This window comes from Bemisia tabaci, chromosome 8, assembly GCF_918797505.1.
Source record: "Bemisia tabaci chromosome 8, PGI_BMITA_v3".
NCBI classification, from domain to species: domain Eukaryota; kingdom Metazoa; phylum Arthropoda; class Insecta; order Hemiptera; family Aleyrodidae; genus Bemisia; species Bemisia tabaci.
In genome coordinates this window covers 22,621,632-22,648,140 of record NC_092800.1, presented here as the reverse complement: position 1 = coordinate 22,648,140, position 26,509 = coordinate 22,621,632, and the positions used below count along the sequence as shown (strand labels likewise).

General features: G+C 40.3%; 1 protein-coding gene across 1 annotated transcript in view; it reads right to left on the bottom strand.

Annotated features, from left to right (window-relative positions):
- LOC109032622 (transmembrane serine protease filzig) overlaps positions 1 to 26,509 on the bottom strand; it is a 110,058-nt gene that overhangs the window by 38,561 nt on the left and 44,988 nt on the right. Inside the window, 1 exon segment of the mRNA XM_019044853.2 lies at positions 21,396 to 21,465. The gene's annotated coding sequence lies outside the window, so the exon portion shown is untranslated.

The following is a 26,509-nucleotide window of genomic DNA, read 5'->3' as shown; positions in this document are numbered from 1 at the left end:
ATGGAGAAAAACAATGTTGCCAATTTCCTGGATCCGCCAATATTTATAATTTAAACCTATGTTAAATTATCGATTCTTGTCGGAGCCATACCTGGCTCCTGGCTTCTCTAAGAATCGATGCATTTCTATAGGTTTAAATGGAAAAAAACAATGTTGCAAATTTCCTGGATCCGCCAATATTTATGTCACGTAATGTCCGCGGTGGGGAAAAAGCGGTGAGACAGAGGGATCAGAACTTTAAATTTAAATCAACCGTGCCTGGCTTAGAAAAGTACAAGAGAGATATCCATTGGATTTAAAAGTTGCCCTGATTAAATTCCGTCCTAATCGAACGCTGTAGTTTTAGATTGGTTCAGATAATGGAACATAAGAAGTTGCAGTGTTTGAAATACTGTGCAAGTCTTTCCAACGTTGCACAACTAAATGAAACTAATCTTATTCGTATCAAGTGTCAAAATGAAAAAGGGTTTAATTTCGAGTTTTCTTAAATCATTGAAAAAACTGCAGGATCTAAGTAGTATGAAGATAATAACTAGGGGGGCGTTGTCACCTGTTTGCTACGCGGCCCGACCCCTGGGCGTATTGCGATCTTTAAGACCCGCACCGCGGACCCCCCCAATCGGAGTAGAGTGGGTATATCTGCGGGCCGATTATTGAAATTGATAGACAAAGCTTTAGACAAAGAAGATAAAAAATATACCTATGGTGAGATTTTATTGGTGGAAGCGGGTGGTTGCAATGGACAAAGGAGGTAGGTAATACACTAACTAACGGCAACCCAGAGAGACCCAATAGTTAGTCCATCATTTTCTCCCTTAGTCTATAAAAACAACCCATTTTAACCAACAGGATCGCACCATACACCCTGTGTCTTCTTTGTCTATAGCTTTGTCTATAAATTTCAATAATCCGCCCGCTGAGGACTATCCCTTAGCGATAGCCGCAAATCTCGTGAAAATCGACCAAGTAGATCTTTAGAGCGTATAGTGGCAAAAAATGAACAAATACATTGTTTAAAAAAGGCAGAATGTACAGTTTCACCATGCTATATATATATAAAAAAAAAAAAAAAAAAAAAAAAAAAAAAAAAAAAAAAACCTGGGTCACACTTCCGAAATTTTAGTAAAACCGGGCTCATCAATGGACTGAGCATGAACACTTTCCCCCATCAGGCTTGTGCTGAAACTCGTCAGAGATCAAACATTTTTTATTCTGAGTGAAATTTTTGGCTTTGTTTTCCCCGCGAAATGGTAAGGCCCCAGCACCATTTCACCACCTTGTTACATACAGTTCGGGCCATTTCTTAGTTTTTTCTTTGTTTTTTTTTTGTCTCCTTTTTTTTCTGTCTCTCATTTCTTCATTAAATGAGACAATATTTCAGACTTTCATCACAACTCCATACGCTCACCACGAGGAGAAACGAAATAGTTCGGTATTCTAGGAGGAATGTTTTTCCTGCAGCTCACCTGCATTCCGAGAAACAGGACTTTCCGCGATTGCGAACAACGCTTCGAAGAGTTTTCTCCTTCGCGGCGGGCGGTATATGTGGTAGCAGATCCCCTGGCGACCCCCGCCGCTTTCTGACACTGTTTCCCGCCTCGAACGGTGTGGGCTGGATCAGGGGCATTGTATCGAGATTCAATATTGCAGATAACAAGCTTTATTTTCACAATGCCCGACTCCATCGCGAAATTTTCCACCTGTTCGCGAGGCGCTGCGTATTTTGTTCCCGGTCGCTGGAGCCTGGAAGCTTGCTGTGATGCACGGAAGTAATCTCGAGCTTCTCGTTAACGTGTCAAAATGCAGTGCGCAACTTTAAGATAGATGAGAAATTTTGACAAGGATCATCTTTTTACTTTTAACGATGAATTGATTGGAAGAGTATACTACACAGGAGGGAATACTGCCATGCTAAGGAGAAAACGCCGTATGAGCCTTCGGGCGTTGCCAAATTTCCTCTGGCAAATCACTAATTTTCAGGAAAAGTTTTGAATATTTGTCCATCAATTTCTCAGATAATTTTGTTCGTAATTCGATCTAAAATATCTAAGAATTTTAAGGAAAAGCATTCATAATTTTCCTCAAAAACAAAAATTGTATCCAAAAAAATTTGGCAACTCTTGAATGTACATACGACGTTCTTCCTCAGCACGGCAGAATACTTATATGACAATTTAGTGATCTTAGATTGGATGCTTAAATTTTGATTGCAAACGTTCGCTTGACAAGTTTGAGATGAAAGATAGAAGTTTATGACACAAATGAACTTTTAACTCGAATACAAGGAAAAAGGAGTCAGGGGTTATCCCCTAAAATTGTGGTACTACCCCAATTTGTTGGATAATGTGTGCATTTCCAATGAATTGTGGTAGTATCGCTATACATTTGGGTTAATATGCTAATTTATTTGCTTTCTATCAAAATTTATTAGAAATGCTCGTATCACCCAACAACCCCTACCTGTTTGTAATTGTTTACCTTATTTATAGCGCACATCTTTGGACAGGTTTTATAAAAATGACCCATCATATTAGTGCAAATTATTATGATTTTCAATGGGACTAAAATTACGTGCCAATCAACTTCATCGAGAAATTTAAAAACTTACATATTTAACCCACCTATGATTAATTTTTTGAGCGTTGGGCATTTCGATTTCACTTTGCACCTACAATCAATAGGAACATGGGGAAAAAACCTGTTACGATTTTTATAATCAGCATTATAAATAATAGCTGAAAAAACCTAGGAATATCCTTTTTCACGCATTCTGCATTCCCGACTATTCAATCATTTCAGAGCAACATATTAAAAAAAAAAAAAAAAATCACCGGAGACAGCGCTAATGATTAATCTTTATATTCCCAGGCACTGCACCGAATGAAACTTTCATTTTTGCTACGTTTTTTTCCCTCGAGGAAAGATTGCCGTTATAATTAGCGCGGTGGGCAGCTTTGACGGATAAATTGGCCGTGTGCTTTTCACGCGATGAGTGAGGCGCGATCGCATGGTTTTCGCGATTTTCATATTAATCAATAAGCTCTACAATTTCTCTTCATTAAGAATGAAAGAGGCTTTGTTCAGCTTTGGGCGTCAGAAAATAGAAAGTTTCCCGCGATACCACCGCATTCACCATTGCCACATCGCTCTCGGAAACCCCTATATACCTGACTTTTCCCCTGATTTTCCCGACTATATGGCGCCGGCGTCGCATAGCGCGGTGCGGCAGGCTATTTGCGATAGGGAAAAACCGCAATTATCCTTTTGTTTCCCTTTTGAGTTACGCGTTTTTTTCTTAGAGAACGGTAGACCTGTGTGATGTGTAACGACCACGCAACTTGTGGAAAAAATGGACGGATTGGTTGACCGCGCAGCGCTATTATGAGTCTAACGATCACATTTGATTGGTCTCTGAAATCCAGTCCAATTCCATTCCGTTTCGATTTCACCGGGGAGTTTTCCTGTCCGTCACATTTCTTTAGCCCTTTATTTACACGTCGTAGTTTTGATTTTATAAATTATCTGCGAATACGAACGTAAAGCTACTTTTTCGCATGAAAAAAGCATGAGGTATTATAGTTTTTGTCCGAATTAATATGATGGCGAGTAAGAAGTAATTGTTTTTTTGTTGGTAGGTGACAAGCAAATTTAATCTTTCTTTTTTCAACTAAAAAATTATTTTTTCAATTTTGAAGTGCATTTGAAACCTCAATTTCACAGCTTCGTGGTTTTCGGATTTGATTAACACGTAGTAATCAAACCTGCACCAGAGATGTCAGCGGTGAAATCAAAAATACGTCTAGTGGCATTTACAACTTATCGAAGGCCATAGAGAGAAACGACCTATCTTCATCGCGGTGTTTGAAACGTCTGCTCCGATTTGATTTATTTTTTCGAGGAGAAAAACCAAACTTTATAGCGTTCTTTATGTAGAACATTCTGCTAAATTGATGAAAAATCAAGGAAGTTTCAAAAAGTTACGTTGAACAATTTTCACAAAAAACTGAACTGTGGCAGGAGGTCTGCATCATCGCAAACGAAGATACTTGCTTTCGCGCTTTAGCCATCTTGAGTAGGGTACCAGACAAGATTAAAAGTAAACCTTCTTGAAAAGCAACTCTAGATAAAGATCGAAATGATAGTGCGTTTTATTTCAGAATTGAAACGGAGGAATGGGATTAACGAGAAACACCAAATTAAAGGGCAAAGTGGATTACATTTTGCAACGAGGAACCACTAATTCTGTCCCATTTTAGAAACAACATACATGCCATTGGTTTTCCTATGCAGATACGTGCTTTTATGGGTGAGCCAGAGAAAGTGGTTCTTATTGCAAAATGCAATCTTAGTATGGATTACTTCGACGCCTAATTCTCTAAAGCATTGAATAAGAAGCAAGTTTTCAATCGAAATGCAGAGAGTAGATAAGTTGCTGAGTAAGCGAGATGGATAGCCATCAGAAAGAGGGTGTATTTTGATAAGATCTTCAAGTAGATTAAGACTCGAGTGGGTGGAAGGGTATTTGGAGTGCCAAGGGATCAAGAGCTCAGACAATCCGCTTTGGGGAAAATGAGAGGGCTTTCGAAGCTCTTTTTCCACCTGTAAGCTTCAGTTCTCTCTCAAGGGAGTTCTAAGATGCTTATCGCTCAGTTTCCTGTGCTGGATCGAAGAAAATTTCGAGAAAAGGTCCATTGGATATCCATGTGCTATCCATGTCTCATGTTCTCAGGTAGTGAGACTGAAAGAGCCTGTTTAGTTGTTTTTTATGCGTCAATGGGTCAGTTGCGCTCTGCCGTGCTAAGGAAGAACGCCGTACGAACATTCGAGAGTTGCCAAATTTCCTTCGATAAAATGTTTATTTTTGAGGAAAGTTATGAATATTGTTCATTGAAATTTTCAGGAACTTTAGGTGAAACTGCGAGCAAAATTATCTGAAAATTTGGAAGAAAAATATTCATGAGGTTACCAGGAAATTCGTGTTTTATCAGTCGAAATTTGGCAACGTCTAAAGGTTCATACGGCGTTTTTCCTTAGCACGGCAGCGCTTGTCATAGGATCGTGTCTTGATGCTTAATTCTTGCAGATTAGCTAAAAATAATAAGATCTGTTTAAACAGCAACTCTCTATATTCATACTGCTAAAAACTTAGACAAGTAAAAAACTCTTGATTCAATTGGATTTTTGCTTGGATCGAGAAGTAAGCCTCTTAATATACGCGAATTTCCTATTGATTCAAGCAAAAATCCGATCGAATCAAAAGCATTTTTCGTGTCAAATTTGTAAACAGTCTGGGCTGTGGATCCAAAATACTTTTTTTCCAGCGTATGTACGAATCTACCTACATGGACGGCAGCTTTTTTGCTGTCAAACGACCGGTTTTCGTGACGGATCCAATTAGTCCTCGTCACCAGTGGCGAGGTGTGAATGATCGATCATCGATATTTCCCAATTTGAAGCTATGGTAAAGTATCGATTATTAAGGTGTTCGTTGCGAATGCCCTGTCTATCAATTATTTAAACGACGGATGAATCGATACATCGCAAAACACGCCACCCCTGGTAAAAATTGGCAGTAGAATCTGTGTTCCAAAATACCATAGACCTACAGCCGGCTGTAAGATTTCCAATAGCTTCTACAGCCGGCAACACAATTTCTTATAGCCTTTTATAGCCGATGGTGACTAAGAAACAGCCTGGCGATAAAGTGTATGCTAAACGTTACTAATTACGGATGCTAGGACTTAGTTGGTTTTTGGACTACCGCTCTCTTTTTGGGCCGTGGTATCTTGATTTACTTTGTGAGGAAAGCTCCGTACTTTTGAAGGACGCCTGCCATTCCTAATATGTTGGAGCGCCTTCAATTTCGTATGATACTGTGCAATACCTCTGGTGTGAAATAGTTACGTCAAGCGCCGTGGTACGCTGCGGCGTGGCGGGCGGGCAGTCGGCGCGAAACGCGCATTGGCGCCTACAAACCTAACAGGGATACTTCACGCATTGCGCAATGCGTGAAGTATCCCTGTTAGGTTTGTAGGCGCCAGTGCGCCGCCGCTCCGCTTTGTGTTAGGCTCTAATATTTAATCTCGCGGAGTCAGCGTTTTTCAACTCATGACTTTGAATGGTTTGCACACTCTGTATGGATTATTCTCATTGTAATTGATGAAAAAAAATACGTAGTAAAGGAAAATATAATGTGCGTTTTGTAAATATTAAGGTGATTCCGTACAAACTTAAGGATTTACAAAGCACACGAATTTCTACACAATTTCTTATAGCCTTTTTTAGCCGATGGCGAAAAAGCAACAGCCAGGCGATAAAGTGTAAAGCCCGGCGATAGGAACTATAGCCCGGCTGTATAGTTTTTTATCGCTTCGTGTAGCCCGGCCGTATGATTTTTTCCACTTTCTACAGCCAGCTATATGATTTTCTATCGCTTTCTTCAGTCGGCTATAAGAACTCCTATGGTATTTTGAAACGCAGCTCCTATCGCCAATTTTTACCAGGGACGCCACTGTTCGAGTGCTGCCATTATATTTTATCAAAAGATTCCAAAATAATTCCGATTTCTGGAAACATATTCCGATTTACCGAAGTTCTGAGGAAAATTCCGATCTTTTAAAAATTCCAAAATACGCCCTGATTTAGTTCCAAAGATCGTCAAATTTGATCAAAAAGTCCTTAACTTTGATCAAATAAATGGTCAAACTGGCGAAAACCGCAAATTTTGAGGAAATCCAGAAAAGTGCTGTCAATTCTGGGGATTCAGAAGATTCCGGGGAAAGTTCCGATTATTTGAAAAGTTCCGAATTCTGGAATTAATTCCGGGAAATAGCAGCACTACACTGTTCTTCGCCGTCTGAAAATGGCAAAGTAACGTTCATTTCTTTCACCGTAGGACGGAATCGGACCATTTTTTCGTCGGAACGACACTTTTCATTTCATCCGGGTGACGAATTAGAGGCGTCGGAACAGCAAGAGCAACGGCCTTGGACAGTATTTTCACTGCAACAATTTCTCCGGTTCCAGCCGGCTCCCAAACGACTCATCAATTATTTCCTAACGACCCAGACGTCCCACAGCACCGCGTGTCCTGACACACCTCGCCTCCCTCCCGGGGTAACTTGAGTCGAGTTAACACCTTTTGTTCCCTCATTCCCAGCCCCGAAGACAACTTAATTTTACCGGCGGAGCTCTGCGATCAGACGGAAAATCCGGGGGGTTTTAGACCTTCAGGCGTGAGAGCACGGAAGGGTTTGGGGGCTCATACAGAGTGTCCCGTAGTTCAGTGCTTCCATTCCATGTCTGTCAAAAGTTCCGAGATTTGAAACTTTTTTGCTTTAATTTCTGTCACCCAATAACCGTCAAAAGTTCCGCATGATTCTTTTTAGATTCTACCAAAAGCTCCAAGAGAGTTCCGAAAAATGCAAAAAATCCGGAAAATGTCGGGAATCTCAAAAGTTCCGGGATAATTTCAGGAAATTCTCAAAAGTTCCGAGATTTGGAACTTTTTTGTTTCAAATTCTCCCACCTAATAACCGTCAAAAGTTCCGGGATTCTTTTTAGATTCTACTGAAAGCCACAAGAGAGTTCTGAAATAGGCAAAAAATCCGGAACATTTCGGGAATCTCAAAAGTTCCGGGAAAATTGCAGGAAATTCTCAAAAGTTCCGGAATTTGGAACTTATTCCGGGAAATGGGAGCACTGCCGTAGTTCAACGCACTAAAAAATGACCGAAACACTAAAAAAAAAAAAAAAAAAAAAAAAAAAAAAAAAAACATTGGATCTAGAGTCCAGACTCTTAAAAACATCGACAAGAAAAAGTATTCTTGATTCAATCAGAATCTAGCTTAAATCAAGATCCAAGCCTCTTAATGTAAGCGGAATTCGTTTTGATTCAAGCAAAAATCCGATTGAATCAAGAGTATTTTTTCTTGTCAATGTTTTCAAGAGTCTGGACTCTAGATCCAATGTGTTTTTTTCCAGTGAATGACCTGAAACGAGGAGCGGGCTGATTATTGAAAACGATATGTAAAGCGATAGACAAAGAAGACATATATCAGCAATCTCCTTGGTTGAAACGAGAGGCTTTTTAGAGAGTAAGTGAAAACAAAATGATGAACTACCTGCAGGGGATCTTGTCGGATAATTTCTGCATATGTCAAGGGAGGTTGCCTGTGATGAACTATCGTAGATGAAACAATAAACACGCATTTTATGTCAAAATCGATGATCAAAAACTCTGCGAGACGGAAATAATTAGATCTGATCAAAAAATTCTGAGTAAAGTTATGACCTTCGATCTTTGGAAAATAATCTATCTCCCTCGCAAAGATGGAATCATAGTTTAAGAATTAGACTTTAAGCTCAAAATTTGCAAAAAGAAGGAAAGGAAAGCGGTAAAGGGTATTTTGGAGAGTGAAACAAGACGTTCCAACGCTATTGTATTGGAGGGCGCATCTCTAAGTCAAGGAAGTATAATATAGTTGTCCATACTTTTTCAGTCAGATAAAACGTAAAAGAAAAAAAAAAAAAAAAAAAAAAAAAAAAAAAAAAAAAAAAAAAAACATTCGGAGGATAGACGATTTATTCATGTCCAATAATTACGCAAGATGGGTCTAAAAGGAAACAGAATCATCATCAAAAGACAAATGACAGACAAAATTCGTTTATTTTCCCATATTTCTGCTCATCCACTTTGCTTAAACGTATCGCACAGACGACAGGCGGCACGGAGAAATTTGCCCTGGACGCAATTCATCAATTTGATGGCTGTAATCTACCATATCGACGAGGTATAAATCTCTCTCGCAGTGGGCTGTGGATTTTTGGTGGGGATTCGCGTCGTAAATTTTACTCTTAGGTAGGTGCTACGGGACGTAAATGGCTACCGCTGTTGTATTTCCTCTCCTTTGATAAATATAAATGGGCTAATAAAGTGGCCTTATCTCTTGAAATCTGACAGAAATCTCACATTTCAAAATTTGAAGTGTTATGGCCGTATTTTATTGCACTCTCTCCAAATTCTCGTGGCGGTCTTGGTCGTCGAGTTATATTCGTGCCCTCTGTGACTATTCTTGCGGTTTCTCTCGAGATAGAGAGGTGAGAAAAATATAATCAATGGTTCGGTTTATGTCCAAGGAGGTGGCGACTTTCCTTCCTTTCAGATGGAAAAAGTATATAGCTTCTGGTTTTGATTGTATACGTAGACGTTTTCTTCCGTCTTTTTTACGTCAAGCTACGGGAACTCTCATTATAAACGGCGAGGAATAACGACAGGAAAATTGAAAATCTCGAGAATACCTCGCCGTCAACTCTTAACAACGCTCTAATGATTCGTATTCGCAATATCAGCGTGCAATTTTAGACGGAACGGCCCAGAGCACAGATTCAAAGAATTTCACGATCTGCGGAGCGATTATTGGATCCTTATCGAATGACCCTCATCGATAAACCCTCTTCATGGCAATGCAAGAATAAGCAGAGCGCCTTCATATCATGCAATATGCAATACGCATGTCACCTGACCACGAATAGTTGCATTCAGGTGTTATCGTCATGAATTACATTCCTAACTTCACGATCTGCGTAATAAACGTGCGTTTTTTTAAGCTCCTCGCTTCAAAAACGATACGCTGGCACAGGTGAACATTTAGTAAGAGGAGTCGTTCCATCTAACCCTTGCGCACAAGGGTGCTACGCAATATTCGACATAGCCGACGCCAGCCAACCCGCTGAAACACAGATGACACGACGGGTTTTTATCAACTGGCATCTTTATTTTTACATTTTCTTTGCGTTGATAAGAACCACGATGCTTCCGCACGATTCGCGCGCAGAAGCGTCAGCCATATTGAATATTGTATAACATCCTAGTGCGCAAGGGTTGGATGGAACGACTCCTCTTACGAATTGTTCATCTGTGCCGTGGTACAGTAAAAGCTCGCTGAGTGGAACTACGGGTTAGACGAAATGCCGCTTATGTCGAATTTTTCTTCGGTCCCTAGAGACATCCATAGTCAAGTGGAGTATTGGTTAAGACGAATTGCCGCTTAAGTCGAATTTTTTTTTTTTCGGTCCCCACACAATTAGACTCAGCGAGCTTTTCCTGTATTGTTTTTTAAGGCGGGAAGCTTAAGAAAACGCACACCTTCGCAGATTGTGAAGTTAGGAGTGTATTTTAGACACCCCAATTATCGGCTCGACGTGATTTTTGTGTCACATTCTAGACGATACAACTCTTCTTTTTATTGCTGTAGCTGAAGTTTGCAGCAGGCCCATTCTCCTGTACGTAAACAGAGGCACTATGTAGCGATTCAAACTTTCCTGAACTTACACGAATTAATCCCGAGGTAAAAGATGCGAAGAGGCAATGCGTGAAAGAGCTCGTGCATGGATAATAAGGGTCGCTAAAGAGCATAAAGAGGCGATCTTAGCTCAATAAAAACGATTGTTTTTTTGCCAAACTGGACGAGGCAATTAAGTAGTTCGGGCAGTACGTCGGCCTCCCAACACAAGGGCATAACTTCACACCGCGATGAACCCTATTGTCCATAAAAGTTAATGCTTTCTCGGGCTCATCTCGAAGTGTAGTTAGGTCGTTTTGTCGGCCGGGCGACAATAGGCCGTGGCACATGCCGTGTCTCTCCGGGTTGTTGGGCCGTTTGATAGAGAGCGTGCTCCACTGCGCGCGGAAAGTGTTCTGAGGCCGTCATTTGCTACAATTGTAACACTATTATGGGACTCGCCGAGCATATCATCAAAATTGGTATTGATTGGTCCGACGACGTCTTCTTCCTCCACACATGCTACATTTTCTCGTTACTTTCTCTCCCGCTCAAGAATCCACGCAGCAATCGCATTATCATGCTCGAGGATGAAATCTAAAGCTGTGCGGATCAGGGCACCGTCGATTTGTATTTCGGTTTTGCAATAATTGAGGACATTTCCCCAAAATGTCCTCAATTACACTGAAAAAACATTCTCGGCGTTTTTACCAAGGTCCGTTGGTACCTTTACCATCTCACTTTTTTACCAATTATTGGTAATTTTACCAAGACGGACTGGTAAGCTTACCTAAAAACCGGTATTTTTACTGTTTTTTTTTCAGGCAAGAATACCACCTTTATTGGTAATCAATTCCCGGTAACTTTGCCATTTTATCTCGGTAATTCTACCACAGTGGATAAAAAATATTGGCGATTTTATCAAGGTCTAGTAAAATTACCGAGAAAGTTCAATAATTTTACCGTGATTTCTCGGTAAAATTACCAATTCCATAAATGGTAATTTTACCAAGAAAAAATTGGGATCAAATAGAACCCTGAATTCTTGGTAAATTTACCCTTTTTTTAGTAAATACACCGAGATTTTTTTTTTTTCAGTGGAGCACCGTCGATCTGTAATTCGGTTTTGCAATAATTGAGGACATTTCCCCAAAATGTCCTTAATTATTGCAAAACCGAAATACAGAATGGGTCGAAATGCTGCCGTTATCAATAAGAGAACAGTAAGTGTCAAATTTTAAACATCGATTTTCCTTCAAAATTCATCTAATCTCTTTTAGATGAAATCGTCACCGTCCGGCCAAAGTATCACAAGCGCCATGCGACGTTTCACAATTCCCACCGGCATTTTATTTTTTATAGAGAAATTGTTCATCGAAGCCGTCCGAAAATTTGACGGAATTTTCTTTGTGCTGCCGATAAAATTCGGAGAAATTTTCAAACAGATTCAACCGCCAATTTCTCTGTACAAAAATAAAATGGCGGCGGAAATTTTGAAACGTCGCATTGGGGCTTGTGCTACTTTGGCCGGAAAATGACGAAATCACTAAAGTAACGAGAACAGTAAAATACATCAAAAGTGTATGAAAACGAGACATTTGAGAATGCCATAAGTGCAGGGCCGAATTCACCTACTTGCCGCCCATGGGCCGCCTGTATTTTGCCGCCCCCCTCTCATTCGTTTTGAAACTCGATAAAAACCACCAAGTGAACGTGCCAGCGGGGGAGGGGTGCATAAGACGCATTTACTCGTGTTGAACACATCTTTTGGGAAAGCCCTGTCAACTCTACTAGCAAAAGTTCACGGAACTTTGCGCGAAAGTTAAGTTTCGTAAACCTATCTCTGTTTGAACAAGGCGTTCCATGTTTGACGCAAAGCGTGAGGTATTCACGCAGTCTTGTAGGCGCTATGCGTTTCACGCTGACCGCACTGTGTTTGGCGCAATGCGTTTCACGCTGACCGCACAAAGTTTGGCGCAATGCGTGAAGTATTCATGCATTCTTGTAGGCGCTATCCGTTTCACGCTGACCGCAATGACCGCACTGTGTTTGATGCAATGCGAGAAGTATTCGTGCAGTCTTGTAGGCGCTAATATATGTTACATGCCGATCGCCGCGCCGAGGGCTTCTCCTTTTCACTTCACGTCCTCGTTATCATTTCTCTCTAAGTCGCACCGTTCTAGGCCAAATTGCGTGTTTCGTTTCTCTCTTAACTCGACTAATTGAAGGCACTGTCTCTTGTATCACTAAGATACGACAAAATTAGAAATTACTATACTCTCAGTAAATAAGAGATTTTGTCGCCTTTTCTCGTTTGTAATTTTTTTTGTCTAAATCTGATTTTTTTTATACCTATACTTAAAAAAATTGCAAATTTTTGCCGCACCTTATATTTGTCGCCATGGGCCGCGGCCCATGTGGCCACCCCCTTAATCCGGTCCTGCGTAAGTGCGCAAGAAATGACGTAGTTTCAGGCAAAACTGCCGTGTAGGTGACATTATTCCTCCAGAGAGCCAATGAAAACATTGATTTCAAGTAAGGTGCCGCCCTCTTCTGCCAATTTCTAACTTAAAAATGTGTTTGTTGTGTGTCCAAAACGCAACTACAAAAGGCATGCAGATGATAGCACTCACGGCTTTCTTGCCTAACACTAGCCTAACATGAAAATAAATAATGTCCTTTTTATAAAATTGTTATGAAATCAGTCAATTTCAAATCATTTAAACGATTTCAAGGAGATTTTTGGATGATTAAAATAAGTAAAAATTAATTTTGCACTTGAAAAAAAATATACGGAAGATAAACCGTTTGGAGTGATAGTTGGCATAAAGAAGAAAGAAACAATGCACCTGACAAAGTAAAATGGGGAAAGGAGAGTCAAAAGTGCATCAGGCGGTGTCCTGCGATTTCCTTTCTTGTAGTCTGCGGTTGCCCTAGGCCAGTGACTGCTCCTCATCGCTTTGACGCGCGCTAGCCCCGATCATGCCAAATCGTCTTCATTAAAAAAGAGAAAAAGAAGAAAAAAATGAAACTCCAGACTTTACGTAGAGAAAAATTTGCTGTTAGATCAAAAGAAATTCCAATTAACCATTCCCGGACGAGAATTTTTGTTAGGCTTACAGGAGATCTCCTTGTATTAACGATATGTCTGTTATTTCAAAAAGACTTTTTGTCGCTGTAAAGGTATTTCTGATTGCCTCGTTTCTTTCTGTCCTTGAATTTTCTTTGACATTTTTCGAATTTTCGTTCCCAAGATTCCTCGAATTGGGCCTATCCAAAATGTATTTATTTATTTAATTTAGGTAATTTAAGTATTACCCCTTTGGTACCTAGGCTTGGATTATATTTTCTGCGCACGTTAATTTAAATGGAGATCATGAATATTCCCACCGTGATACCTTATTTTCTTAGTCTCTCATTTTCATGAAAGATGAGGAAACAAAGGATGCAGTGATTCAAATCGAAACTAAAGCCAAATTCAGTAAAACCACAAAAATTCTTTGGTGCAATTGATCGTCGAGAATTACAGGGAATTTTGCCGTACCACCAACAAATGCATTTTACCTGCATTTTTTTATTGGACTAAAGTTAAAGTATCAGGTATGGAAGGGGTAGGGGAGGAATTGACATGATTACCGGAACATCCCGTTGATCAATAGAAGCGGGAAAGTCAGTAATATTACCACTATTCTTTAGCAAAACTGAGTCCATCAGTAATTTTAAAATCAACATTTTAATGAGAAAAAAATTGGGTCATGTCCAGTGGCTCATCTATAGGAAAAGTGTGCGATTTCCGCGACGATTCGACAACAGCGCGGCAGCCACTTCCGCTTTCTGCCCGGACGCAGTCCTTTTTTGCCAGACCGAGTAGAAACTACATGCATTTTGAATAAGGAGAACCAATCAAATTTATGACGCTTGGCCTTTGGTGGGGACTCCGGAGTCCGGGCTGCCGCTCATGCAGATCTCGGCGCGCAAAGTGGAGCCTCGATGGTATGCCGAGGAAAACCCGCGTATCTCAACACATCACTCTTACACGACGTACGTCTTTCTTGGTTAGCGGGGCAGTAGGATACCTGTCGCGACGGAGGTGAGCTTCGAGGCCCATAAGGGCTCACGTGATCCAAGGTTCACGTTGGGAAATACTCAGCGCAACATGACGGATGCCTAATTGCCGCGTGACCCTGACCTCCGGGAGGAAAGTTTTCGCTGAAACGGAAGGACTTTCGTTCGGAGCTTTTGCCCCGCTCTAACCTTTCTCCTTTGACTACGAGACGGTGTCCGACACTTACTCCTCACCCCTGACCTGATGCATCTCCCTATTTGCATTTCCTAGCATTTGATCAGCCCTGGTCTCTGATGCATGACCGCAAAGCGAACACTCTGCAAGTTGCCGCTCGTTTTATTGGACGCTGGTATCTTCCGTCTCTGAGTTTTACCTTCAGTTTCGCTTCAAGGAAGAAAAATATCGGTGTATATACTAAGAAAAGGGTAAAATTACCAAGCATTCAGGGTCCTATTTGATCCCACTTTTTTCTTGGTAAAATTACCATTTATGGAATTGGTAAATCTACCGAGAAATCACGGTAAAATTATTGAACTTTCTCGGTAATTTTACTAGACCTTGGTAAAAACGCCAATATTTTTTATCGACTGTGGTAGAATTACCGAGATAAAATGGCAAAGTACCGGGAATTGATTATCAATAAAAGTGGTATTCTTACCTGTAAAAACAGTAAAAATACCGTTTTTAGGTAAGCTTACCAGTCTGTTTTGGTAAAATTACCAATAATTGGTAAAAAAAGTGAGATGGTAAAGGTACCAACGGACCTTGGTAAAAACAACGAGAATTTTTTTTCAGTGTGGTTTATGTCGATGACCAAAGTGCGGATGCACGTATCTCCGTTTGCGACGTTGCAGACTTCCTGGCAAACTTTATTTTTTCTTTGAAACTTTGTAAATGAAGTAAAGAAACATTTTTATACAACCGCAGCACCTTGCTTCCTTCATACCTTCCGTATTTAAAAAAAAAAAAAAAATCCTTGAGTCTTAATTGATTCCAATAATGCTCATGCGGTTTAATCATTTTAATTATATTACTAAGCATCAGACAATATTGTTAAAAAGATTTGTGTATGATTTTGAAAGCACTGATCAACTATGGGAGGAGACTGTCTGATGTCTGAAAGGCAGAGCTGGCTTATGAAAAATGTCATCTAGGTATTACCATGTTGAATTACCACTTTGAATTAGAGAAATTCGCTTCTGGGTCTCTGACGAAAGCTTTCTTGACACATCTCAAATTTGACATATGCTTCGAGATCTGCTTTTTTCGAATCCCAATTCATAACAGTTAATTGCAGCTTTAGCTACGATTTTCATAGGTGGGACGATGTTGCCACAAACGCAACTTCAGCTCAGTCTTTCATCGCATTCATGAAGGTAGGGAATGGAAGTGCAGGGAACGTAGGGGGATGGTTGGAGAGGAAGGTAGGAACGGTAGGTTGACAATGAAAACACGAGATTGGAGTTCAATCAATGGACCTTTCATACACTTTGAGACTACGTTTGCAGAATGCAAGGAAAGGAGTGTGTAGGAGTCAAGGGAATACATATTCCTACCTATTTTCTGCCTTGTTGTATTCCTCTGGAAAGCATCCTTAACTTGGAATCTCCTTTTTCGTGGGTCCACCAGGAGAATTTCAGGCTGCATGAGGAGCATTAGGGTAATCCGGCATCAAAATAGTTTCATGGATCTTCTTAAAAATCTGACCTTATCCCTTTCAATTTGAAGTGATCTTTAATCGGCCATCAAAGCCAGACATGGGTAGATAACGGCCGTGGGGCAATTAGGCCCAGACGGGTTGGTTGACTGGGAACATGAGGGGAGGGGGATGTGAGCCTCAAGCTTGGCGCCGCGCGGTGCTCAAAAACTGGATATCCTCGGCCCAAAATTAGGGGCTGAACTGATCAGCGTCCGACCAGTTTTTTATTTACATTAAAAATGTAAGTCTCTAAGGGTTTTAATTGGACGGAGTTAAACAGAAAGGAACCAAGCCACATCGAGATCGAACCGAGAAAAAGAGGTTTTAAAGTTTAACTCCTGCATAAGACTCAATGTAAAAGATAAACCTCAAGTTCAATTTCTGCAAAATTTGCTCTAACAAAAACTTTGAATTTTTGGCGATAGATAGTAGAGCAGTGGTTGAGTTCAAAACCACTCATAACTCAATTTTTTCCAAGATGTGGGTTGGTTCCTTTCTGCTTAACTCAGTCCAATTCATGTGAGGCGCAGTGTGAATTCTTGTTAGTTTTTTTTTTTTACTTCCTCAATTTGCGTTTATAACCGAAAAATAAGAAATGAACTCCTTTAAAAATCCGCGATATCTGGATTCCGCGGCCTATTGTGCGGTGAAGGTGACGGCCGATTGTGGCGGTGATTCCAGGTCCAGGGGGCCGACCTTAAACTTGACAACGGGGCGGTAAGAATCCAGGTCAAGCCGAGTGATCACCTCTACTCACTGGGCCACCAGCGCCGCACCGCTTTACATTGTTGTCAAACTGTCTAGTTATTTTTTGGATTTTGTACCCTAGGTGTAGATGAATGATAACAACAGGCTAGAGAGCATGGGCAGAGCGCTTATGGCTGGTGGAGCAATGCGCCCTCTCTCCGTTCTTCATTTTTTGGGCCAGTGGGCTGATTATTGAAATTGATAGACAAAGAAGTCATGAGGAGTATAATGCGATCCTATTGATTAAAATTGGTGGTTCCTGTAGACCAAGATAAAAAATGATGTCATTTTTTGGGCCAGAAGGCTGATTATTGAAATTGATAGACAAAGAAGTCATGAGGAGTATAATGCGATCCTATTGATTAAAATTGGTGGTTCCTGTAGACCAAGATAAAAAATGATGTCATTTTTTGGGCCAGAAGGCTGATTATTGAAATTGATAGACAAAGAAGTCATGAGGAGTATAATGCGATCCTATTGATTAAAATTGGTGGTTCCTGTAGACCAAGATAAAAAATGATGTCATTTTTTGGGCCAGAAGGCTGATTATTGAAATTGATAGACAAAGAAGTCATGAGGAGTATAATGCGATCCTATTGATTAAAATTGGTGGTTCCTGTAGACCAAGATAAAAAATGATGTCATTTTTTGGGCCAGAAGGCTGATTATTGAAATTGATAGACAAAGAAGTCATGAGGAGTATAATGCGATCCTATTGATTAAAATTGGTGGTTCCTGTAGACCAAGATAAAAAATGATGTCATTTTTTGGGCCAGAAGGCTGATTATTGAAATTGATAGACAAAGAAGTCATGAGGAGTATAATGCGATCCTATTGATTAAAATTGGTGGTTCCTGTAGACCAAGATAAAAAATGATGTCATTTTTTGGGCCAGAAGGCTGATTATTGAAATTGATAGACAAAGAAGTCATGAGGAGTATAATGCGATCCTATTGATTAAAATTGGTGGTTCCTGTAGACCAAGATAAAAAATGATGTCATTTTTTGGGCCAGAAGGCTGATTATTGAAATTGATAGACAAAGAAGTCATGAGGAGTATAATGCGATCCTATTGATTAAAATTGGTGGTTCCTGTAGATAGACCGAGAGATAAAATAATGGACCAACCATCGGGTCTCTCGTGGATTGCCGTTAGTTTGTCTATCACTTACCCCCTTCGTCCATCACAATCACCCGCTTCCACCAAAAGGATTCCTTTTCTTCCATTTGTGCTCTTTGTCTATCAATTTCAACAATTAGCCCGCAGAGCTGGACAAAGTGTTAACATAGAGTATCCCCCAAAATATCAGAAATGACAGAAGGAGGAGAGTAAAAATAACTAAAAGATGCAAAAAATAGAAAATAAAACAGTGAAATGCTTTAATTTCAACTTTACGATGCCACATGTGTCGTAAGGTCCAACTCTCGTAGAGCAGAGTTGAGCATTGGACTGACACTAACCAAGGCTCATATCAGAGCTTTTTTGCACTGGCCCTAGTCTTTTTCGGCTCGAACTTGACTATTACTTGGCCGTATTTATGCTAAAAGGAACTAGAGATGTGTGGGAATAATGGGGTGCAATCGTGCAAGCTGCATAAACAATCTAAAAGTGGGTGCGATTCCTTTTGGTTAAATGGAAAAGTGGGATTTGTCATTAAACCTGAAGGAACTAAGCGCCAAAATATGCTAACTCATGAGCCCCGGACATATGGCAAGAGTGTTGTGGACAGGGCTCATGAGTTAAAATTTTCGACGTGAATTTCTTCGTCCCCTTCGTCGATACTGACGTCACTGGCGTTTTAGAATCTCCCATCATTCTTACGGCCTTCAACTAACGAGCACACTTCTTCTTTCCCACCCGTCTCTCCTTTTGTAGCATACATCCGGTTATTTGGTGCTGAATTCAGTGTGAGATCTGTTCCAAAGTCAAGTGACACTTGTCATTTTATAAAGTTACAACTTTTGTCGCGCCCGATCAGTCGCTTGACTCAGGAACGAGGAGTCTCTTTGAGCATCTTCGATAAAAGAACCGTTTCCCCAGTGTGGAACCAAGGAGTCAGTTGCGCTGGTCTCAGAATCGTGTTTTGATGCTTGATTCTTGTAGATCTGCTAAGAATAATGCGATCTGCCAAACATCAACTTTCTGCGTTTGATATTAACTGAGATATCGCCCTTTGAAAAATCGGGTTTTTGACGTCATCCGCCGCGGTAGTGACACCCTTGGTTCCTTCCACCTTTCTTTCATCCGAGTTTCACGTTGAGTAACCAGTGCGTCACTGATTGATGAAACAAGGTGGAAGAAACCAAGGGTGTCAGTATACCGCGGTGGATGACGTCAAAAACCCGACTTTTCAATGGGCGATATCTCAGTTAGTATAAGTCGTAAAAAGTTGACGTTTGGACTGATCTTATTATTTTTAGGTGATCTACAAGAATCAAGCATCAAAACACGATTCTGTGACCAGCACAACTGACCCATTCAATTAGCGCGATGATTAGATTCATGAAGCGAGGATTACGCAACGCTCGTGTGTTTTTGAGGCGACTTCACTCGGACGGCTACGAGTGGAGTTGCCTGACCTGGACACTGTGGAATTGGTGGAGCTCTCCGGAATGCATGAGTGGTTTCTTCATCGATTAGGACGTGGATCCGTTTTGGGTCCCGGCCCGGCCGGCAGTCGTCTGTCTTCCGAAAGAAAGAAGAGCGGGGTGAAAAAACCACCGTTGGAGATAAGCGTCGTTCACACGGGCGTCGCGACGGGCCGGCGGCCGGCGACGCGACGTCTTCAGGCTCGCGCGCTGCGCCTGCGCCGCACGTCCCATGACCAACGCGCAGCCGCAGACATTGCGTTGCGCCTTTGCCGCGCTTGGCGTCTAAATCTGAAGTAGTGACAATATACGGCCACTGAAAGTTCCACTTGTGATTGGCTTAGCCGTCTTATAGAGCTCTTAGAATTCTAAAAGTTTCGCTTCGAGGACAAGAAAATGGCGGGGGATTGCGTTTCTGTTGGGATGGTCTCTTCATTCTATGCTAAGAATATCGACGTGAGTGGATTTCTTCCGCTGAAAGACGTCTAATTTGTCTGTAGTTTAACTAAAAATCAAAGCGGGTGCTCGCATTCCTGTCTTGAACGGAGAAGCAATCGACCAATCAAAAAATGGACTATCCGTTTTCTGATTGGTTGCGCGCGATTTGAGGCTGAAGCGCGCGAAAACACGTCCATAAGCGAAGCATTCGAGGAATTTCAGCGGATTTATTTGGTAAATTTCTCGAAAACCTACTAATGTAATATACTCCCGAAACTTTGAGAATCAAAAGATCAGAGCACCTAAATGCTAATTATATCAATATACTTTAAACAAACTGACTAAAATTCAAGGGAAAGCAGATTAACAGCGACGGCATCGCCCAATTAAACACACTTAATTTTAAACGATCCGAACGGGCGGATAGTTCATTTTTGACGATGCGAGTACCAGTGGCGGATTGACTATCGATATTTTCTCATTTGGAGCTATGATAATGAATCGATAATTAAGGTGTTCGCTGCGAACACCCTGTTAATCGATCCTTTCCACAGGTTTAATAAATTGTTATATCGCAAAGCACGCCACGCCACGCCACTGGCGAGTACCCGCTTTCATTCTAGGTTACCCTAGTCCGTACAGTATAAGAATCTCAAAATTTCAATCAAGCCTTCAATTGCACGCACCTGTATGATAAAAATAATTGAATGAGCTTCCACACCCTTCGTTATAAAAGAAGGTCATAAACTCAACCTGCTTATGGCGTTTAGAAATCGAGAGTTGCATTGAGTCGTGAACTGCGACAAATCCATTCACGGATGTAAGTTGAAAGTCAACGATGACTCGAGTTTAAAAATCACTCAACGGATTCAGAGCTGGTTAATCGTCGATGAAAGTTTGATAGTCTCAATGGGATTAATTGCGTTTAATTATGCCGCTCTTTCGACTTTTCCAAGTTTTATTGTCCGAGCTTTTGAGACCGCGAATGATATTTACCGTCTGAGAGGCTGATTCGTTCCAGATTAAAATGACTGTATCATTCAAGCAGCGGGACTGAATCACTGCTTATGAAAAGACTCAATTATTACCATCGTCGCTTGCTTTCTTCGGTGAGGGTAGGATCGGAGAAATTTTTCCGGCTAGGCGCTATAACCTATTTTTGATTGATGATTTCATTTGAGAGCATTTAATAATAATGTTCAATTGATGCAGAGAAATTCAAAGTGACATATGTTTAAACTTATTCAACATATGATAAACGACATGCAGTTGAATTTTTATGACTGATTAAGATGCTAGAGGTCGGAAATCATGTAGCTCAGTCTAAAAAGTGCCCTTTCTAAGTCTAATATTATCAACTTTCATTTTTGCAGGACGGTCGCGAAGGAACCTTGAATGTGAGTAGGGACAGCTAGGGTTACAAACCATGCGTCGAGGAATAATTTTTTCATCACGGCAGATTTTTCCTTTAAGAGACTGATTGAAAAACCTCGTATTGCTGCACTGTCGTTTCATGAATGTTCATGGGTGAACCGTAAAATAAGGTTTTATTGAAAGTGAAGAGATTCCTTACCGGTTTCCGTAAAAAAGCTGAAACGTCCTTGAATGCTTAGCATCAAAGTAAGATATTCTGTCCCAGTACACTGCAACATTAAAACACATATGCATTAGTAAATATTTTATTTTTATCCTGCAAAAAAACGGAAAACAAAAATTTGGGGAGCTCAGGAAAAAGTTCCAATAATTAATATAAAATTCTCATCGTATCATGGCCGGATTCTCCTACTTACCGCCCATGGGCCGCCTGTATTTTGCCGCCCCTTCTCATTCGTTTTAAAACTCGTTGAAAACCATCAAATGAACGTGTCAGCGGGGGAGGGGTGCATAAGACGCATTTACTCGTGTTGAGCACATTTTTGGGGAAAGCCCTGTCAACACTAATAGCAAAAGTTCACGGAACTTTGGGCGAAAGTTGAGTTCCGTAAACCTATCTCTGTGTGGACAAGGCCTTCCATTCATAAGAAATGAACGAACAAATTTTGAAAGAACAAACATAGATGTGGATGATTTTAACTTCCGCCGCCGCGCCGCGCAAACCGCACCGTGTTTGGCGCAATGCGTGAAGTATTCCGACAGTCTTGTAGGCGCTATGCATTTCACGCCGACCGCTGCTGACCGCACTGAGTTTGATGCAATGCGTGAAGTATTCATGCAGGATTAGGCATTTGGAACCATTAGTGCACCATGATTTTTTGTGATAAAATTAAATGAAAAAAACCAAGTTTACCATATACATGATTTGGGTATAAGCAAACAATATGCATTGAACATGCATATTCTGGCAAGGAAGAAATAAGAACGAAAACAGAAAATGCTAAGAGTAAAAGCTCCTGTAGATATTATTAATATTTGATGGTTTTTAGACTTCGCGGTTCCTTCTGCACAGAATCACCAAAACTGCTATGCTGAGAAAAAATATCGTATGAACCTTCAGGCATTGCCAAATTTCCTTTGATAAAACAAATCATTTACGGGGAAAGTTCTGAACATTTCTTTTCAAATTTTTCAGACTGTTTGGTTCCCATTTTGAATTAAAATATCTGAAAATATCGAGGAAAAATTTCCATAACTTTTTTCCGAAAATAACATTATATCAAAGGAAATTTGGCAACTCTCGAATGTTCATACGGCATTTTTATCATATAGCACGCAGAGAAACACTCAGAGTAGGTAAGCTCGGAGGCTTTACAGATCAGTGGCCAGGCGTAAATGATCGACTATTGATTTTTCTCCATTTATGGCCATGGAAAAGAATCGATAATTAAGGTGTTCGTTGCGAAAACCCTGTTAATCGATACTTTTTCATAGGTTTAAATGGCAGATCAAACGATATTTCGTGAAACCCGCCTTGCCACTGCTACAGGTACCAACGTTGCACACAGTCGGGTGAGCTTTTGATGTTTTTCTGCAGGAAGATTATGCAATCTGCAGCGCAGCTCCGTAAAAGCATGAAAGTAACCATAAAAACTTAAGCATACATCGTAAAAAATCTAATTTAAACTTCGCTGTTGCCTCTTCCGCAGGGTCACTTAGAATTAAGTTGGGTAAGAAGGTTACTATTAAATTTTTTAGTCCACAAAACTTTGTTTTGAGCTCCCAGTTTGATAAATGTGTGCATTTATTACAGTCATGAACTGAGCTTTCCACAAAAAGGAACGTTTAGCTCTATATCCTACCATGCTAAGGGAAAATGCCGTAAGAGCATTCGAGAGTTGCCAAATTTCCTTCAATAAAATGTCACTTTTAGGAGAGTTATTAATATATTTCCTTGAAATGTGCATTGTTGGATGCCCTATATTAAAAAGAAAAAAATCGATCATACGGGCCAAACATGCGGTGTTCTATAACGATCGAACTATACTATTAGTTTAACTCGACTTCCGATTTTTCAAAGTGCGTTTACAGTTGGTCAAACCACGGAACGTTTGATTCAAGAGGTTGAACATGTAGATTGAACTAATCTGAAAATAGATGTTCAAACTGAGTGAACGGTTAGTGATAGGAACAAAAATTTCTGTTTGACAAACCGTATAGTTCCATCAATCCGGTATACGCAACTTTATATAGGCTCGTGCGATCGAACTTTTTTTTTTTTTTGCTCTGTGTCATACAATGATGTGAGACGTCACTAACTTTTCTGTGGTAGCAAGTAACGTAACGTAGAGCCTGAAAGTGAAGAAAAAAAAAAAAAAAGAAAAAAAAAGCAGAGCAAGTAAATCTCTGTCGATTCTAAATGTTCTTTTAAATTTGTATCCACTCATGTGCCCCCCCCCCCCCCAAAAAAAAAAAAACTTATTAATACTTCGGTCTACAGAATTATTCCATACGGAGCAACACAATTCTCTCGCGCACATTTTCACCTGATAGCTTGTATTTTCTCCGAGTGTTAAATAATATTAAGATTCCTAGTTTCCCACCTCTAGGCGAGCAATTTAAATAAAAACGAGGGAATATCGCGCTCTGGTTTCAGCGAGACAAAAAGCAGGCTTGTCTGAGGAACTGCGCACATCGGGCGGGTAATGTGTTTTTAATGCACGATGCTTCAGTGTGAGTATCGTTCCTCAAAGCGGGATGAGCGCGGAAGCTCAAAATGCTCCTTCCTCCGACATAATCACGTATCTCCGCATTTAAGTGAGCCTCCAAAAGCATGTAGTCTTACGGGAAACAGGGCTCATCGCAAAATTCAGTCACGTCCTCAAAGCAGGATGAGCGCGGAAGCTCAAAATGCTCCTTCCTCTGACATAATCACGTATCTCCGCATTTACGTGAGCCTCCGAAAGCATGTAGTCTTACGGGAAACAGGGCTCATCTCAAAATTCGGTCACGTCGTCCCGTCGGAGAAGCGACGAAATGCTCGCGGTAAAGGACGTGGGTCCCGTTTTTTCCTCTTATTCAAGCGAAACAGCTACGCCTGGAGCCGGCTACACATAGCTCATAAATAACGAAAAGCACAATGCATGATTTTTAATCACGAATTTTATTTGTTCAGCTCAGCTGACACATGAAACGGCTAATTCATTTGAATATAAAGTGAACGAGGAAACGAAAAAAAGGCGGGGGAAATTACTTTTTCACCCGACCGTTGTCGGCTCGAACAGCTCTTCCCCGGTGGAAACAATGATTATTTTTTGTAGCTGTCATTTTCGGTAGCAGAAAGCAGACCTTAATGGATGCATATGATTTCGTAGTAACCTATCTCTATATTCATGAAGTCGCTTCTACAATGCACTCCGGCGTTCTGCGACACCCAAACGCCACATATGCCTATCACCCCAGAGTTTATCGGGCAACTGACACACAATCTGACACAAATCGAGGATATCGAATATAGTTCGAAGGTAATTAATGCTTTTTTGGGGCTAAAGTACAGAGGGACAACTGTCTCAAACATGCGCAAATTTATAGCTTTTTTTCTCAGCGATGAAATTGATTCAAAACTCCAGATACTGCCCGTTTTCAAAATAATCTAAGCCTCATGAAAAATTCCATTTGTTTTGTTTTCTTCCGCTACGTTTTAATTATTTTTTTGTTTTATCAAATATAACATACAACCTTTTTTGTCGTGCCGGATCGACGCTTTCAATAATCACTTAATATCCCCCGTCAAAATAATCCGTATTATTCTCCGAGTTCGTCATTTTTGGTATCTGAGGGTTCCCATGAAAGTAGCATATGACTGAACTAATCATAAAATGATTCCCAGATTTCTGCACCATCTCCATAAAAATTCTCTCGGTATGTTGAAAGAACAGTGCGCGATACAAAAAAGTTTAAAACCCAGGTAGCTCATTTTGCAGAGCTTCTATAATATGAATGATAATGGATGATTTACTCCCTGTTCGATCAGTTCGGATAGTTTTTTTGGACTTTTTCGAGAAATGTCGTTTAATACAATTACGTTTGACACGCGGTTTAAGTTTTCCATTAAATAAAAGTACTTTTTATGGACAAGCTATTCAGAATTCTGATCCAAAATGTTTCCAGCTGTAAATTGATACATTAAAATGCAATTATTTTAAGCAATGAAATGGACTGCATTTCACTCGGAAATATTATTGCAAGCTCATTCAGAAAAGCGCCTAGGGAAACTGATGGTACTTACGTTGTTTCAAAAATGACGCAGAAATATTGATCCCTGTTTTCAAAATGTAGTCCAAATATAATTTACTCTCAGCTAGTGTTTTAGACTATACTTAGTAGTTTTTTCGTCGAACCAACGACAATTCTTTTTTTTTTTGCCAAAATTGCTTCCTTAAAAAAATTGTCCCTGGATGTGTACTAATATACCATAGTTGGGAAGAGCCCCGTAAAAACATTCAGACGCTGCCAAATTTTACCGATGAATCTTACATTTTAAAAATAATTTATGCATATATTTCTATGAGTGATAACATTATAAGCTCAATTTAATGTATTGCATCTAAGAATATCAATCGAAAATATTCACAATTTTTAATAAATACTTTGTCTGAGAAAATTTGGCATCATTTTGAATGATTACACAACGTTTTCCCTTAGCACTGCGTTAATGTGCCTTCAAGCGTTGATGGTCGTGTTTGCACAACGAGAGGGATGCAAGAGGGGTGAAATGCGGGGGTGGAAAAAGGCAAAAATTGGCATCATGGGACCTACATTTCCTGCACGAGTGCAATGACATAATAGTGAATAATTGCACTCCACTCAAAAGCGCGTCCCAGGACATTTTATTCGGAAGCCGGTCTCTTTTCATCAAATGATTTACGTACGACTCGCAGGAAACTTGCATTTTTATCTGAGCTAATGCACTTTCGTGATGCAGTTGAAATACATCCACAGGGTTTTAACATTCTTTTTAATGACCCAGCAAAGCACGATAATAACAAATAACGCGGTTTCATACACAGCTAAGCAGTGGTTAAACGTGCAATGATAATTTATCCTGGTGGCTTTGAAAATTGAGTAATTTTGGTTGGTGGGATTAATTATTCAATTTCCTGCATGTTGAGTTACCTTTTTATCGCGCCATTAAATTCACGACGATGACTTCAGTAATTAATAAAGATGCATCATTTCCTACTTTATCGATCAAAACATTTATTGAAGACTGTTTAAAACTGTATACTTAAAGATTTCCAAGAAACTGTTATC